The 14,899-nt window shown below is 47.8% G+C and overlaps 1 long non-coding RNA gene across 2 annotated transcripts in view; it reads right to left on the bottom strand.

Moving 5' to 3' along the window:
• Positions 1-14,899, bottom strand: part of LOC135444694 (uncharacterized) — a 33,886-nt gene that overhangs the window by 6,246 nt on the left and 12,741 nt on the right. Inside the window, exons 2-4 of one of the 2 annotated variants that reach the window (XR_010439255.1) lie at positions 6,824-6,954; positions 5,930-6,074; positions 5,788-5,848 (exon numbers count right to left, since the gene is read on the bottom strand). This is a non-coding gene — a long non-coding RNA (uncharacterized LOC135444694). Of the gene's footprint in view, positions 1-5,787; positions 5,849-5,929; positions 6,075-6,823; positions 6,955-14,899 lie in introns of those variants that run through there. The other variant, XR_010439254.1, reaches the window with a different exon arrangement.

The following is a 14,899-nucleotide window of genomic DNA, read 5'->3' as shown; positions in this document are numbered from 1 at the left end:
GCCATATACAGAAATGTCTTAACATCTTTCTCAGTTCAGTTGTTCATTTGATGTCAGTATAAAATCTCTAAAATTATTTGCTTAGATTTTTTTAAGCTCCTAAACAACGTCTCAGTCAAAGCTCTGTCTGTCTGCTGTAAACTTCACTTGTGGTAGTCTGAATTCCCCTTACTGTCAGTGTATTATTCACTTCCCATAAAAGCCTCCTGAGACTGGATAATTCTCTTTATTTTTAATGCCTATTGCCTTATCCAGAGCTTTCAACAGTTCTTCTTCATTTTATAGCAGCTCCAAAACAGGATCTGGTTCCTTATCAAAGACACAGTCTCTGAAAATTGGAAAGAGATCAATTTTTTCACAAACTAACCTATTTTTGGTGCCTTTTCGAGCTTTCTATTTAATCTATACTAGTTAACATCTTGCTTTTTCTCAGGATGCAGTACTTGCTAAACTTCTGTCCTATTTAAAATCACCTATTTGTGCTCAGGGCACAAAGTTAAAAATGAGAACCAAAAACACAGCTATCATTATATTTCTATTATATTTCCTAAATATTTCCCCAAATGGCACAGTTTTGGGGGGCACCTTCCACCTGCCAGTTCCTATTGCTGCTGAAGCATCCATCTGTGTTTCTGGAGAGTGGGGCAAGGTCTCTCACCCCCTGATCTGCACCGTCCCTCTGCTCAGGGTATCTCCTTGGGTTGCATCTTATTAATCACCAAAAGGGATTAGAATTGTCCTGTTCCTACTCCAGCCTGCCCTTTCTCTAATGAGAACAGCTAGATATGACAAAATAGGGACACTTTCAAGGACAATGTGAGTGATTCCATGCATCACTGAACACATGCAGAGACTGCCAAGGCAAAGCACACACACACACAAGTCAGCTTTTGCAGGGCAGCCCTTTATGCAGAGTATTTAAAGATTGAGATGCCAAATTCCCGATGATTTTAGATTCAATCCAGTACTTAGCAGTCTTTGAGGATCTGGATCATTCCCTAGAGGCTGAAACAGTAATCAGGATGGATGGGCATTGCATGTCAAACTACCACCACTGAGTCTGTGGTAGACAGAATGCGTTCCCTAAAGAGCTTAACAGCAATAAAGAGCTCTGTAAAATGCCCCGACCTTTCAGGGAATTACAGCGTTCATTCCTCTTTGATGTGCTGTGCTTCTTTTGTGCATCTAAAATCCTGTAAAGCAAATTAGAAATATCCTCTTCTACCAGCTGCCCAGAGGCCAGCAAAGAAAGATGATGAAAAATCTCTCACATATTTCTTGGGAATCTCAGTCATTCCTGGGACACAAAATCTCTGACCAAGAGCCTGAGTCACAGCACACAGACATCTGCAGTCTGTTGACATGCTAGGGGAAGGGTATCCAGAAATGATTGAGTATACTTCTCTCCCTGTTGTGTGTCCCACCTGCATTGTATCCAGCACGATTCAAAGCACTTCTGTCTTTGCAAGGTTTTTCCTGTTACAGCCCAGAAATCTGCAGCAAGGCAAAGCTGTAAAACAGCCAACCCTCAGTCATACTGCAAACATATCAGTGCCCAGCAAAGCTGAAGATCTCCAATTCTGCACCAGATAATGAGCCCCTGACCCCACACGTTGGGTTATCTGCCAGCCTAGCTTCCCCCTGGGCTCTGAGCAAGCTCTGCCTTCCCTCCACGACCTCTTGGTAACTGCCAAGAGGAAACAACACAGCCACGTGCGAGGGCAATTTCTTCCTTCCTGGTCCCTCTGGGGTTTGGTCTCTCTGAGATATGCACAAGAGTCTCATTAGTCAGGCTAATCAACATTACTAAGGCCTGCTGGCAGGTGTGGGCTCTGTGGGCAGAAAGGCTGAGGAAAATGGAATTGCCATGTTAGGAATATGAGCACAGGTCACTCTGCTCTTCTGTACCTGTCTTCCAGGTGTAAGGGCAGGAGTGGCTCTGGGCAAGGATTTGGGAGAAGACAGGTCTGATCTCCACAGCTATTCTGGGACAGAGGAAAATGAGGAAGACACTGCAGAGGAACCCAAGCCACAAAGTAATAAAGGAGGAAGGAAAGGAGAGGGACCCAACAAGTTCAACAACAAGCTGAGTTCCATGAAGGGCAGGGCTAGTAAGAACAAGGACGAGGAAAGCAGGACAAGGGAAAACAGACAGGGAATGCACGGACGTGATACCCTGCAAAGGATGACATAGGAAAACAAATGTGGGCTGGCTTGCTTTTCCCCTTCTGGACACAATTAGTCCCAAAACAGGAGCTCTGGGGAGGGTGCCAGTGCTTGGATCAGAGCTGGAAGACTCCCATTTTAGGAAGAAAAAGCTTTTAAAGCCGGGCACTTTATCGCCTTCCCATGGTGAGGCCCAGGAAAGGGACAAGTGTGATCTCCCCACATTTGTCTGAGCTTTTGTGGTCATGCAGCAGAAAACAGGAAGGCCTCCAGTGTGCTGAGAAAGAGGAAGAGGGTCTTTATCCCTACACCCTTGGGAAGAGGGTGCTGGTGATGCAGGAGGGGCTCTGGTGTGGTGTGGGTGCTCATGGACTCGTATCAGCATCCATTGCAAATGCTAACTACGTGATGAGCAAGACTGTCATGGGAAGTTCTGAGTGAGGTTTATGATAGGTGGTGCCACCTGAAATGTCACATCACAACACACATCCCATGCTCTGCAGGGCATCCCAGGCAGGGCAGACTGGGATTGCAGTATGTCTCCTAACACAAGAAATAATCAATCACTTCACTGTAGTATTTCAGTGCTTTGTGGTGGGCCCTGTTTGGCTATTGGAGCTTAATGGGGATGCCAGGGAGAATATCCACTGCAGCCATAGAATTGCAGGATCACTTGGCTGGAAAGGATGTATAAGATTATCAAGTCCAATCCTTCTCTCAGCTATGTCAAGGCCACCACTATGTCCCTAAGTGTCACATCTACATACCTTTCAAATATGTCATGGGATGATGACTCACAAATTTCCCATCTTTCTGATTCTTTCTTCTTCAAATGCATCAAAAAAGCACCCAAACTTCCCTGGCAGAGATGTGAGTTTCTCTAAGTGTTCTTATTTGAGGGTATATTAAACAACCTGCAGGCTACTGCTGCCTACCACAGAGGAGAGAACTTCCCTGCCTGCAGCTGCCTCTGCCAGCTCCTTATCAAGGATATCAAGGTCTTAGTTCCCGAAACTGTCCTTCATGATTCTTGTCAATAGTGCCACAGATCAGATTAATTTAGGTATGGGGGTATGGGTCTGAGTTCTAACACAAAGGATTTTGCTTTTCCTTCATGGCTGTAAGCAGAGCTAACAGCCCAGCTCAGGACTGAGGTTCTTCTTTCCAACTGCTATGCAACAAGAAAGAGCCTGTCAGATGAAATAAAGCCGAGTTTATATGTAGGAGAAAGTCCTTGTTCAGCTCACAGCAAACTCAGGGAAAGCTCACAGAGAGGAGCTTCTGCCATCCCAATGAGAAGGTAATGGAATCATAAAATACCCTGAGTTGGAAGTGACCCAAATGGATCACTGAACCCAACTCCTGACCCTGCACAGGACCATCCCCAAGAGTTACACACCATGTGCTGAGAACTCTGATCCAAACCTATCTCCTCCAAGCACATCACCTGTGATCTTTTCAGTAGGAAAAGCCAAAGAGCAAGGACTAGTCTGAACTCTTGGGAATATCTTGAAGGTCTTGCAGGATACCCCTTGGCTTCTCTTTGACCCCTCAGTAGACCTTAATATGACCTCACTAACATGACCTTAAAGCAACCAAACAAATTTCCCTCTAGGGGGTTCAAGTACCCAGGAGCAAAATAGTGGTGAAGGTTTTGTTTAGAGCAGTTTTACTTCCGCCTCCTCCAAAAGAGGACTCTAAAAAAGGCCCAGAAGTGCTTGTTTGTCTCTACAGATGGGGAGAAATGGAAATTGCTGCAGATCAGTTAAACAGATTCCCCCAAGAGACTTGCCTAGGGGAAGTCCACATGGGAGTAGGGCATGGCATGAAAGCCTTGGGCCAGAGCCCAGCTGTTGGCTCATCCGTCCTTTGAACCCACAGTCAGCATCTCTCCAGAGAAGGATCCTTATAAATTCATTCCTGAAGTTCATTAGACAGGAGCTTAGACCAAAGCCCAGTATCCAACCCCTTGATGTTTTGGATAGCTTGGAGACTGCCCAAATCCTGTCTTCCCAGGGAAGGCCTCTCTTGATTGATAGTATTTAGAGCTGGAAATGCCACCCTGCCCACATTGCTTGGAAAACACGGTGCGCTCAAGACGCCGGTTCAGACGGACTCCTCTGTACAGCTGCCCATTTGCAGAGCATGTGGTGGGAATCTGTTGATAGGTTCTTGACAGAAGTTATGGCTTGTTTATCTGGTAGCTTTACTTTGTGCCTCCTACCCAACCCGGAAACCCTTCCTCTTCTAACCTCTTGGCCTGCTATTATACACAGAATTGTCTACACGATAATTTTGGTAACCATGATTCATCTTACGACAAACACTGCATAAAGCAAGCAGATTTGTATTGTCATAATTAAAGCAAATGATTGGATGGTTTGTCCATACAATCCCAACAGTTCGGCCACTGCTAGTACTGTACCTGATGTGCAGAGGTTTCAGTAAGTCACTGCAGGATGTATTAACCCATGGAATATTAAAACAGGCACGACCCTCTTGTTTCTCAAGGCTGGAAGGACTTGAAAGCCAGCGGGACTTCTTTCTAAGGTTACTGATGGCCTAATGGAGGTGAGAAAGTCTTTCCCAGTCATCCCAGCATCCACCCATTTAAACTGGAGCCCCCTTTTCAGAAAGCCTCCAGTTCTGCTCTAATTTCTCTGGGGTTTAGAGAAGATACATCTCCTTCTTTGTCTTTGCAGTGTTACATTCCAAAGCCACAGATATTTGCTCTTTGTCTAACAGATAACTACACCCTGAGATGCCAGACCTTTTTTCTCCAGCAAAGGTATTTGTAAACAACCCTCTATTCCTGCATTCCAAAAAAAATTAAATTACTCTGTCTCTTCCTATGAGACGTGTTTGCAGGGTCAGTCTTTCTGGTGGTTATTTGCTGAGCTTCTTCAGATGTTTCAGCTGCCTTTTCCAGGTTGAGGCATGAGAGAATGGTGGGAATGGGGAACAGAGGGGAGTTAATCCACCAGTTGATCTAAAATAGGTTAAACCACTTCTTTACACTGGGGCAGAAGTGGAGTGATACAAATGAACCGAGGAACACAGCTGATGTTCCAGGACACAGGAGCACGGTGCTTCCATACCCACCACCCAGAGCTCCAGATCTGACAGCCTCAAAGAGCATCCTAAACATTTTTTGCTTCCTTTCAGCCACCATGCTATCTGTCTAGACCTGCCCAGCAAAGCCCACATACTCTGCACTTGCACAGCCACATGTGAAGCCTTCCCAATCCCAGATGGATCAGAGGAATGGGTGGGAGGGTGCTCTCTGTATGTTTTCTCTACAGCTGCCAAGTCTAATACCAACAGCAGCAGCTGCCACTGCAAGGGATGTGGATGTGCCATTTTGTAACTTAACTCTCACAAACAATAGCACAGCTGTTTGTGCTGCAAGATGCTGGGAGGCAAGAAAAATCAATTGGTTCTGCCATGAGCATCCTGGAGGGTTATTTGTCAGCAATGCTGAGCAAGGCAGCAGCAGAATCCCATGGAAGGGATGCACAGAGGAGGGCAGGACACCTGCACAGAACATAGCCATGCAGGTAAGGGTGGCAAATATGGAGTGCGTGTTTGCAGTAGTACCTGTGTGATGGACAAACAGGGCAAGGAGCTGTCAGAGGCAGCTGCAGGCAGGGAAGTCCTCTCCTCTGTGGTAGGCAGCAGTAGCCTGCAGGTTGTTTAAAATACCCTCAAATTCTTGCTATGTGATGCAGATAAGACATCACCCAGATCCCAACCCAGCACTCACTTGCAGCCATGGAGGATTTCAGAGGAGTGTCTGGTGTCTGTTCTGGTCTATTTCTGGAAGCCCTTCTCACCTGCAGTTAAGTGATTGTGCAGTTGGGGACTTTGCAATATGTCCTGCCCAAGGACCCCAGCACGTGGCTGAACACCTGCAAATGGAAACACCTGAAAATCAGGGAAAAAATGCACCATAAATCCAAAAGGAAAAGTTTGTGCAACAATGTGCTTGTGTGTGCATGTGGTGAGAGAAAGAAATGCTTAAATGTGACTGGGGACAGGATTCACAGATATGAATGAAGGCACAAAGAGACCAGAGAAATGAGAGGCAGGACACAGGTACAGTGAGGAGATGTGGGGTGAAGGCAAGAAGGAAGTTGAGGCACAGTGTCTGCATTCAGGTTCTAATGAAACATGTCAGGAGTTTATCTACACCACATAAAGGGTGTCCCTAAGGGGTCTGGGGAGTTTCCTCCTTGCCAGGAGTGTTTGTGGTGGGAGAGCAGACAGCAGCATGGGCACCAGCAGATGACATGAGCAGATCAAAATCACAAGATAACTTTTGTGGGGGAGGGAGCTTTTTAACAGCCTCAGTGGGGAAGGAGAGCCCTTCATTCTCCCTCCAGTTCCCCTCAAGGACAAAATTTCTTTCCCGTACATGGCAAGGTACAATTTTTTCCCTGCCATCAGCAAAAATCTTTCACGGATTAAATATGTTCTAACAGCTCTCCAGGGGATCCTCTTTGTCCAGCTGTCAGTGCATAAAATCACAGGAAACAGCCTGTCTTAGGGCTTTCCTCAGCAACTGGAGAAAAGATAAAGCTGCTGGGACACAGGTGTAAATATCCCATCAGTTCATTTTAGACTTGGTCTTCATGCTGTGAGGCCTCATCCCTTTTACCTGCAGCAGGACCAGAGGATGCTCAGCACCAGGCAGAATTGGCGTGACAACTGTCCTGGGTATTGTAGATGCTCCATTTGGCCCAGGTCCTTTCATCTTTCCATGTTTTCACAGCCCTTTCCATATGGAACCTATAGAATATATTGATTTTGATTAACATGTACAGTTAATTTTTCCTGAACAAGATTTTTACCTAGGTTTCACTTTTAAAAGCTCCATACCTGTGTGGGGTAGGGCACAGGACTATGGCAGACACACAGAGGGATAAAAGGCTCCAAGTGGGCAGGCAAAGCATGGCCAAGTGCTTGATTTAATTTTTGAACTTCACTTCCAGTGCTTCCAGTCTCCAATTCCTCACAAACTCTGCTCTGCACTTATACCCCTTACAGTCATTTCCCCTCTCTTCTCACCCATCCTTACTCACACCAGTGCATCCAGGAACCCAGCTCTCCCTGCACAGAGGTGGAATCCTAAAACTGGGCTGCTTCAGCAACCCCAAGGCTGCTCTGCCCCAATAAATTCAATGTCAGGTCAGCTGCCACCAGCCCTGGACACAGCAACTGGCCAGGAATCCCCAGCCTTGGCTTCCCTCCCACAGCAGCATCTGCCATGCCAGCATCCACAGGGAGACCCTCACAGGAGTTGTCCCCCTTCCCTGGCTTTCTGGAGCACCTCCACGCCAATTTTGCTGTTTTTAAGTAACTTTTCCAGGACCACTTAGGACACATTGCTTGGTCCAGGTGGCTGGAATCCCTGTGTTGAAGGAATCTCTCTTTTTTTTCCACATCTCTTCCCTTCCCACGGGAACAGGATGCCCCAATGACAAGACACTGTATTGTATCCTTCACTCATATGAGCATTACTGGTTACAATTACTGTTTAGGGAAATTTTATAAACACATACAACAGGTTTAAGCTTTCTTTTTATTTATTTTCATTAAGTACTTGTGGATAACAAAATGCCAAACTTCTCAAGACACAGCACTAAATCTGAAGATCTAAACAAGGTCAGGGAATCATTATCTTTTTCCTTGGAAAGTCTATATTTGTAAACTCACACAGGATGGGAAGAGGGAAGTTTGCTGAATTTCCCCAAGAGACTTCAGTGACCCACCATTACCTCTGCATTACACTGATGCAAGGCAGGGAGGATTTGTTTGCACCATCCTTTTCTACAGCTTTTTGGGATATTCTGCAGCAGAATGATTTCAGCAAAGAGCATGGCAGTGTTCTAAGAGGCCTGACACTGCCAGCCAAGCAGTGACCAAACCAACCACTGCCCTCTGCTGAACACAACCCAGAATCCCCACGGAGCTCCCAGTGGTCCAGAAAATTATTGTCAAAATACTGTTTTGCTGTCAGGATGGAAAAACTCAAACTATTCCCTTAGATCATGAATCTTCCCTTCAGATCAGCTGCCAAAATCCTATATTTCATGGCTTCCATGTTATATTCTTGCTGCAGTGATGCATCTTTACAGCTCATTTAAGTACCTCCTTCAACCTCAGAATATTAATCACTCTGTTAACTAATGCAATTTGGGTTCAGTTTCCCTCACTACAAAAGCGCAAGGAGCCCTGGATGTTTCCTCATGCACACCTTGGTGGGCTGGACCCTGCAGAAATCCCTGGTAGGGTCCCTAGCTCACTGCTGACAACAGACAGCATTGTTTGTTCATGGACCTGGACAGTAAGCACTGGGGAGACTGTACCCCAAATTCTGTGCTCAGTTTTGGGCCCCTCATGACATAAAAGACATTGAGATAGATGCTGGAGCAAGTCCAAAGAAGGGCAATGGAGCTGAGGAAGGGGCAGGAGCACCAGTGCAACTATGGGAGCAGTGGGACTCAACCTGGAGAAAAGGGGGTTCAGAGGGGACCTTATCACTCTCTACAACTCCCTGACAGAAGGTTGTAGCCAGGTAGCGGTCAACATTTTCTCCCAAGTAACAAGAGACTGAACAAGAAGAAATGGACTCAAGTTGTGCCAGCACAGGTTTAGGTTGGCTATTAGGAAAAATGTCTTCATGAAAAGGATAATTAAAGCTTTGGAACAAACTACCCAGGGAAGTGAAGGATTCACAAACTTGGAGGCACTTAAAAGATATGTAAATGTGGCACTTATGTATATGGTTAAGTGGGGGACTTGGCAGTGCTGGGTTAATGGTTGAACTTAATGATCTTAAAGGTCTTTTTCCACCTAAATGATTTTATGATTGTGTGGTTTCTCGTCCTCCTCAGAGCTTGTTGTATACCTGTCCCCAAATACCCAAGGGTCAGTCACCACTATCCCAGGGCAGTCCCTGCTTCAGGACCTCTGCCATGGCGGATATGGTCGCCAGAGCTGCATTTAGGAGAAGACAGAGGGTGGGGAGGCTGTGGCATAGATTGTCCAGAAAATTTGCATTTGCCCCATCCATGGAATTGTTCCAGGTCAGGCTGGACAGGGCTTGGGGCAGCCTGGTGCTGGACAAAGCATCGTTCGGGCACAGCAGTGGGACGGGGTTGATGCTCAGCCTTGTCACGGAGGGGGAGCTGCCGGGCACATCCCCCCTGGGGCCCCTCAACAGGTCCCCGACATGGGCTGGGCCGCGCCCGTTCCTCGCTCTCCTCAGCCCCAGACGGAGCCCGGCGCTGGTTCCCGTGGCCCGGCCGGGCCGAGAGGAGCGGAGCGGGACCGAGCCCGTCAGCAGGTCCCCCACAGGGGCAGGGCCGTGCCCGCTGCTCGCTCTCATCCCCACCAGCCCCAGCCGGAGCCCGGCGCTGGTTCCCGGGGCCCGGCGGGGGCCGAGGGGAGCGGAGCGGGACGGGCAGCGCGGCCGCCGCGAGATGGCGCTGAGGGAGAGGCCGAGGCGGGAGAGCAGCGGCCCCTCAGGGACGGGACCGCGGCCCCTCCAGGGCGGGCTCAGACCTCGTCCTCCAGAGACAGCATCTCCTCTATCCTGTCCCCTCTCTAGCAGGACCCTCGGTCCCTTTACGCGGGGCACAGCGTCCCCTCAGTGACCGCATCCTCATTCCCGCAGTGGTGGGGCTCAGACCTCGTCCCCTCAGTGATCGGACGCCCATCCCCTCAGTGCAGGACTCCCCTTCTTTGCAGCATGGGCTCTGACTACTCTGAGTTCTGCCTCGTCTAAGGCAGACCCCTCACTCTGTCCCTTGGCTGGGGGCGACTCAGATCATGTCCCCTCAGAGACAGCCCCTGCCCTGCAGCAGAGCCCAAGGCACACATGAAGCAGAACCTCTGTGGTGGGGCTCAGTCCTTGACCACTCAAAGCCAGAACCTGCAGACCCTCCATGGAGTGCTGTGTCTCCTAAGAGGCAGGAGCACCCTGCCCTGTGATGGAACTCAGATCATGTCTCCTCAGGGACGGGACTTCTGCTCCATCCCTCGGAGGAATGCTCAGACTTCTTCCCCCAAGAGGCAGGGCCCCAACTCTGTCCCCTCAATGACCAGACCCAGTGTTGGAGCTCTCTGGACACTCCATCTGCCTGCAGTCAGGACCCAGACCAGATATTGACAGCTGTAGCCAAGGCAAAAACCACTGTGACCATGGCCATAGTAAGAAGCACAGATTCAGCAGTAAAGGAAGCCCACAGATGCGCTGGGCAACTCTGCTTCCCTCAGCCTGTGACACAGGAAAAAGGACATTCTCCTCTCTTTGCCCACTCCCACACATAACATAGCTGAGCTGTGGCCCCATCACTCAGCTCTCTGAGCATTGAACAGCCTACATGCTCCCAAAACAGCAGCAGTCAGGCATGGGACAGGGTCAGGGCTGGGAATTGTCTCTGGGCATGGTCACAGCTGGGAGTTGGCTTTGGGTGATTCTGTGTAGGGGTAGCTCCTCTAGCCAAGCACTGGAAGGGATGTCAGCCTGCTACAAGACCCTTCTTCTGTATGGGTGGTGCTGGCAACTACAAGAAGGGTTACCCTGTTCTTGCCTTTGCAAATGCTTGTGTAAATGCCATGGGACAGCCCTTGGATAACTCTTCCCACTACAAATCCTTCCTCTGTATTGTTGAAGCCCTGGTTCGGTCTAAATGATCCCTTCCATCCTGTAGCCACATGAGGAGGTCACTATCTATGTCTTGTTTGCTGAGCCGTGTTCAGTGTCCCAGAAACATCTGGCCAGAGCTGCTGTCATGGTGTGGAACACATCCACTCCAGGACAACTGGTCCAAGCCCAGGCCTCCATGAGAACTGTGGTTATCCAGCATGAGTGCACTGCTGGATCCATGACTGAGAAATGCTCTGGGTCAGTCACATCACTGAAGCATGTATGGGAATATTTTTTCATCTCCAATACAAACCTGCACAGTTACACACTGTACTAGACTCTGACAGTTTCCTGAAACTGTTTCATTTGTCATCTTCTTGAGTTGCTAGCAAATCAGAGGGGGAAAAAATGCTATGACTTATCCCTTCCACCCTGACACACAAAGTGCTCCTGGTTAGGTAATGCCTGCATCAGGAATTTCCTTTGGGTTACCAAGTCACTACAGAAGGAAAAGGTTCTCATAAGTCACCACACACAGTCCTGGGAACTGCTTACCTTGGAGCACAGAGCTCCAAAACAGATCACCATGGTCACCTTATGCATTGTCACCAGGCAGTAACTGCATGTCTGAAAAAGCTCCCAAAAGCTCTGTTCAGAGTCTTGCTCAAATACAGCCCTTCATGGACATCCCCAGCAGTTCACAGTGAAGAAAAAGCTTGAAATGTAAAGAACTTAAAAGCCTCCAAGTATAAGGTGCCATTGCAAAAAGGCAAGAGACAGCAAGTATGTTGCCAAGGTCATGGATCCATGTCAAATGATGTCACCCACCCTCTGCATTACAGAGAAGGAAGGACCCAGCCCAGTTCCTCTCTGACGTTAGGTCTGACTCTGGGACAATTTTTGGGTGTGAGAATGAGCTGGGCACTTGAAACATTTCTTTCTTCTTCTAAAAGCACAAGTGGAGTGCTCAACCTTGCCTCAAGCTAACTTTGTTGTGGGTCCATCCAATGCTAACTAATAAAGGAGAGGAAAAATTCCCAGGAACAAACTGAAGCAAAGTTCTGCATTCCTCCTAGCAGAAACCCTGAAACATGGGAATAATTAAACCCAGTCAAAATGACATGTAACAAACTGAGAACAGCAATGATCATCTCCTTCCAGTGCCTTCCTCATGGTATTGATGAATTCCACACCCTCAATCCTTGTGCAGTCCTTTCCCCAACTTTACCTCTTGCACACTGAAAGAGGCTTGATGCCTTTCTTTGGAAAGGTTTCCTAAAGAGTTTCAGAGGCTTAGAAAGACAATTCTTCTTCTCAAGCTGAATATGTCCATGTCCAATTTATTCCCACTTGATCCTCCACTGGTTCTACCTTTTAACAGAAATACTTCTTTTACCACAATATATTTAATATAAGTACTTCTTTTTCACTCAGACTTCTTTTGCTTTGCTTATAAACAGCATCTTTCAGCTTTGGTTGACTAAGTGATTTGGATGCTTTTAACAAAAAGCATCTTGCTTTCTCTGATCCAAGCATAGTCTGAATTTCCTGAGACTGTGCTGCACTCTGTGGACCTGCTTGTAACTCTCAGTGATTAATTCCACTTTATTTTTCCTTAGGAGTGGAAACTTGTATGGTTCAAAATGCATCAAGGGAGGCAATATTTCCCTTATCCGACTTCTGTCCCTCATTGCACACAGCTCTGTCAGTGACACAGCCTTGCTGCAAAGCCACGAGGCATCCATATGCTGGGAACATTTTTTGACGTTCCTTTCCTAATCCATTTGAACCCCTTACAATTTGACAGGTCAGGCAGACCTAACAGGTTTTTCTCCCAGCTGGCAGAGCAGAACAGAAGAGCTCATCCCGCTTAAAGCAGGATCCAAACGACCACAGGTGGCCACAACAGCCTCCAGCCCTGTGAAATTCGTGATTCGGTGAGGTGCTCAGGGAGACAATCACCAGTAATCCCGGAGCCTTTCCGTCTAATTCACACTCACAAGGACAGGGCATGTAACCTGCCTGTGACTCATCTCGTTCTCAGGCAAAGTGCCACAAAGGAAGAACACTCAAAATGGTTCAGGACAACGCTCGGCTGCTTCGCTCCAAGTAAAACAGGAGAAGGAGAGGCAGCTGCAGAATTGTTTCCAAACAGATCCACAGTGAAATGGTGACACAGCAATTCACACAAGTCCAAAACAGAGGACAGATCTGACATAAGCAGCCTCTTTTACAACCCAGCCTAGGGAGGGGGGCAGCTCACCAGGCTGGGGATTTGATCTGTTTCTGAGTGACAAGTCGATGCAGAAAAAACGTGGTGATGCATCAGTCAGAAAGAATTGTGTGCAGCAGCCAGGCAACTCCAAAAGCTGCCCCTTCCCCTCTTCTCTGCAGATTTGTGTCCCATGGGTCAACATAGACTGTTGTTTCAGAGGCAGAGGAGTCTCCATCCTTGCAGATGAAATGTAGACTCCATGGAGGAAGTGCAGTGAGTGGCTACATGTGGATAAATATCCACGTGGAGAAATGTCATCATTACCTCCTCAGCACTGCTGTCCATCAGAGCTCTGGGATTTCCTATATCCTCTATCCTAAAACATTAACCTACCCTGGTAGATATTATGGTTTTCTCAGTATACTGACATCTTGCTTTGACCACGTTAAGTTTTTATGTCTGCACTGTGAGAACTAAAGTAACTTTATTTCTAAGCAGTTTCATTCACTTTGTCCTGGTTTAATGCACAGTCTTTCAATTCACCCCTTGGGTAGTCAATTTAAAATGCAACTTCTCTGCAGAGATGAGCTCCCACCTAACTGCTCTGTGCCTTGGCACACATCACAGCTTTCTTTCTCTGCACTTTAGTTTAGCTGGTTCTGGAAGTGGAAGCTCTGGAAACTCCAGCAGGAAGGACTAACCTGGCTAGTATTTGTAGGGTGCTGTCTACATCCTAGCTGAGACAATTTCAACATAAATGTTGACTGTACTTATTCTCCATTGCATTTGCTCACACAAGACCCACCTAATCCTCTTCCCACTCACATCCATCTGGTGAGCTGAGCCCAACCCTTCAGATCTGAGTTGATACCAAAGCTGCAGTGTGAGAAGGCAGAGAGACACAGGGAGAAGGGCAAATACAGCTACAGCCATCCAGGGAGAGGAGCTGGCATAAGCCAGCAGGAGCAGAATGAATGGGGCATGGGTGTTGGGGACATCAGGTGTCCCTCTGAGACTGTGGGGTTGCTGTCAAGTCTGGGGCCATGGTGGTTGAAGGGAAGAGGAGAGTGCTAACAGCTCAGAGAGCAATAGATAGAGTGCTCTGGTCTGACTCACTCAAAACTCTGAGTCCGTCCTTTGCATGTAGGGAAATGTTGGTGGGAGAGGCTCCTCCTTCCATCCCTGAGGAGACAACCTCATCAGCAGAGGGTGGTCCCAAGCCAAAGACAAGGAAGAAGTAAAAGCATTAGTGACTTTCACGAAGAGGCCCTGCTGCATCCCAAATAATCTTCCTTGCTGGGAGTACAGGAGCCAGCAAAGCTTAGAATCACAGAATCATAGAACATCCTGAGTTTGCTTTGTGTAATTCCCTTGGGTCCTGTAACTGGTCACCAGAAGAAAGACACTGATGCTGCCCCTCTGCTTCCCCTTTTGAGAAAGCTGTAGTTTGTTATAAGGACTACCCTCAGTCTCCTTTTCTCCAAGCTGAATAAGCCAAGTGACTTCAACTAGTCCTAGGATGACTTCCCCTACAGACACTTCACCATCCTTTGGATGCTCTCTAACAGCTTAATATCCTTCTTGAATTGTGGCGCCCAAAAAAAAGTGCACCCAATATTCAAGGTGAGGCCGCCCCACTGCAGAGCAGAGTAGAACAATCCTCTCCCTTGCCCAGCTGATGATGCTGTACCTGATGGCCCCAGGACAGAGTTGACCCTCTTGGCTGCCAGGGCACTGCTGACCCACATTCAGCTTTCCATCGACCAGGACCCACAGGTCCCTTTCTGCAGCACTGATCCCAGGCTGTCCATACATCCAAGGTTCTCCCATCCCATGTGCAGAACCCATCACTTGCCATTGTTGAC

The sequence above is a fragment of the Zonotrichia leucophrys genome, chromosome 2 (genome assembly GCF_028769735.1).
Source record: "Zonotrichia leucophrys gambelii isolate GWCS_2022_RI chromosome 2, RI_Zleu_2.0, whole genome shotgun sequence".
Taxonomy (NCBI): Eukaryota; Metazoa; Chordata; class Aves; order Passeriformes; family Passerellidae; genus Zonotrichia; species Zonotrichia leucophrys.
This window is presented reverse-complemented; position numbering and strand designations above follow the sequence as displayed.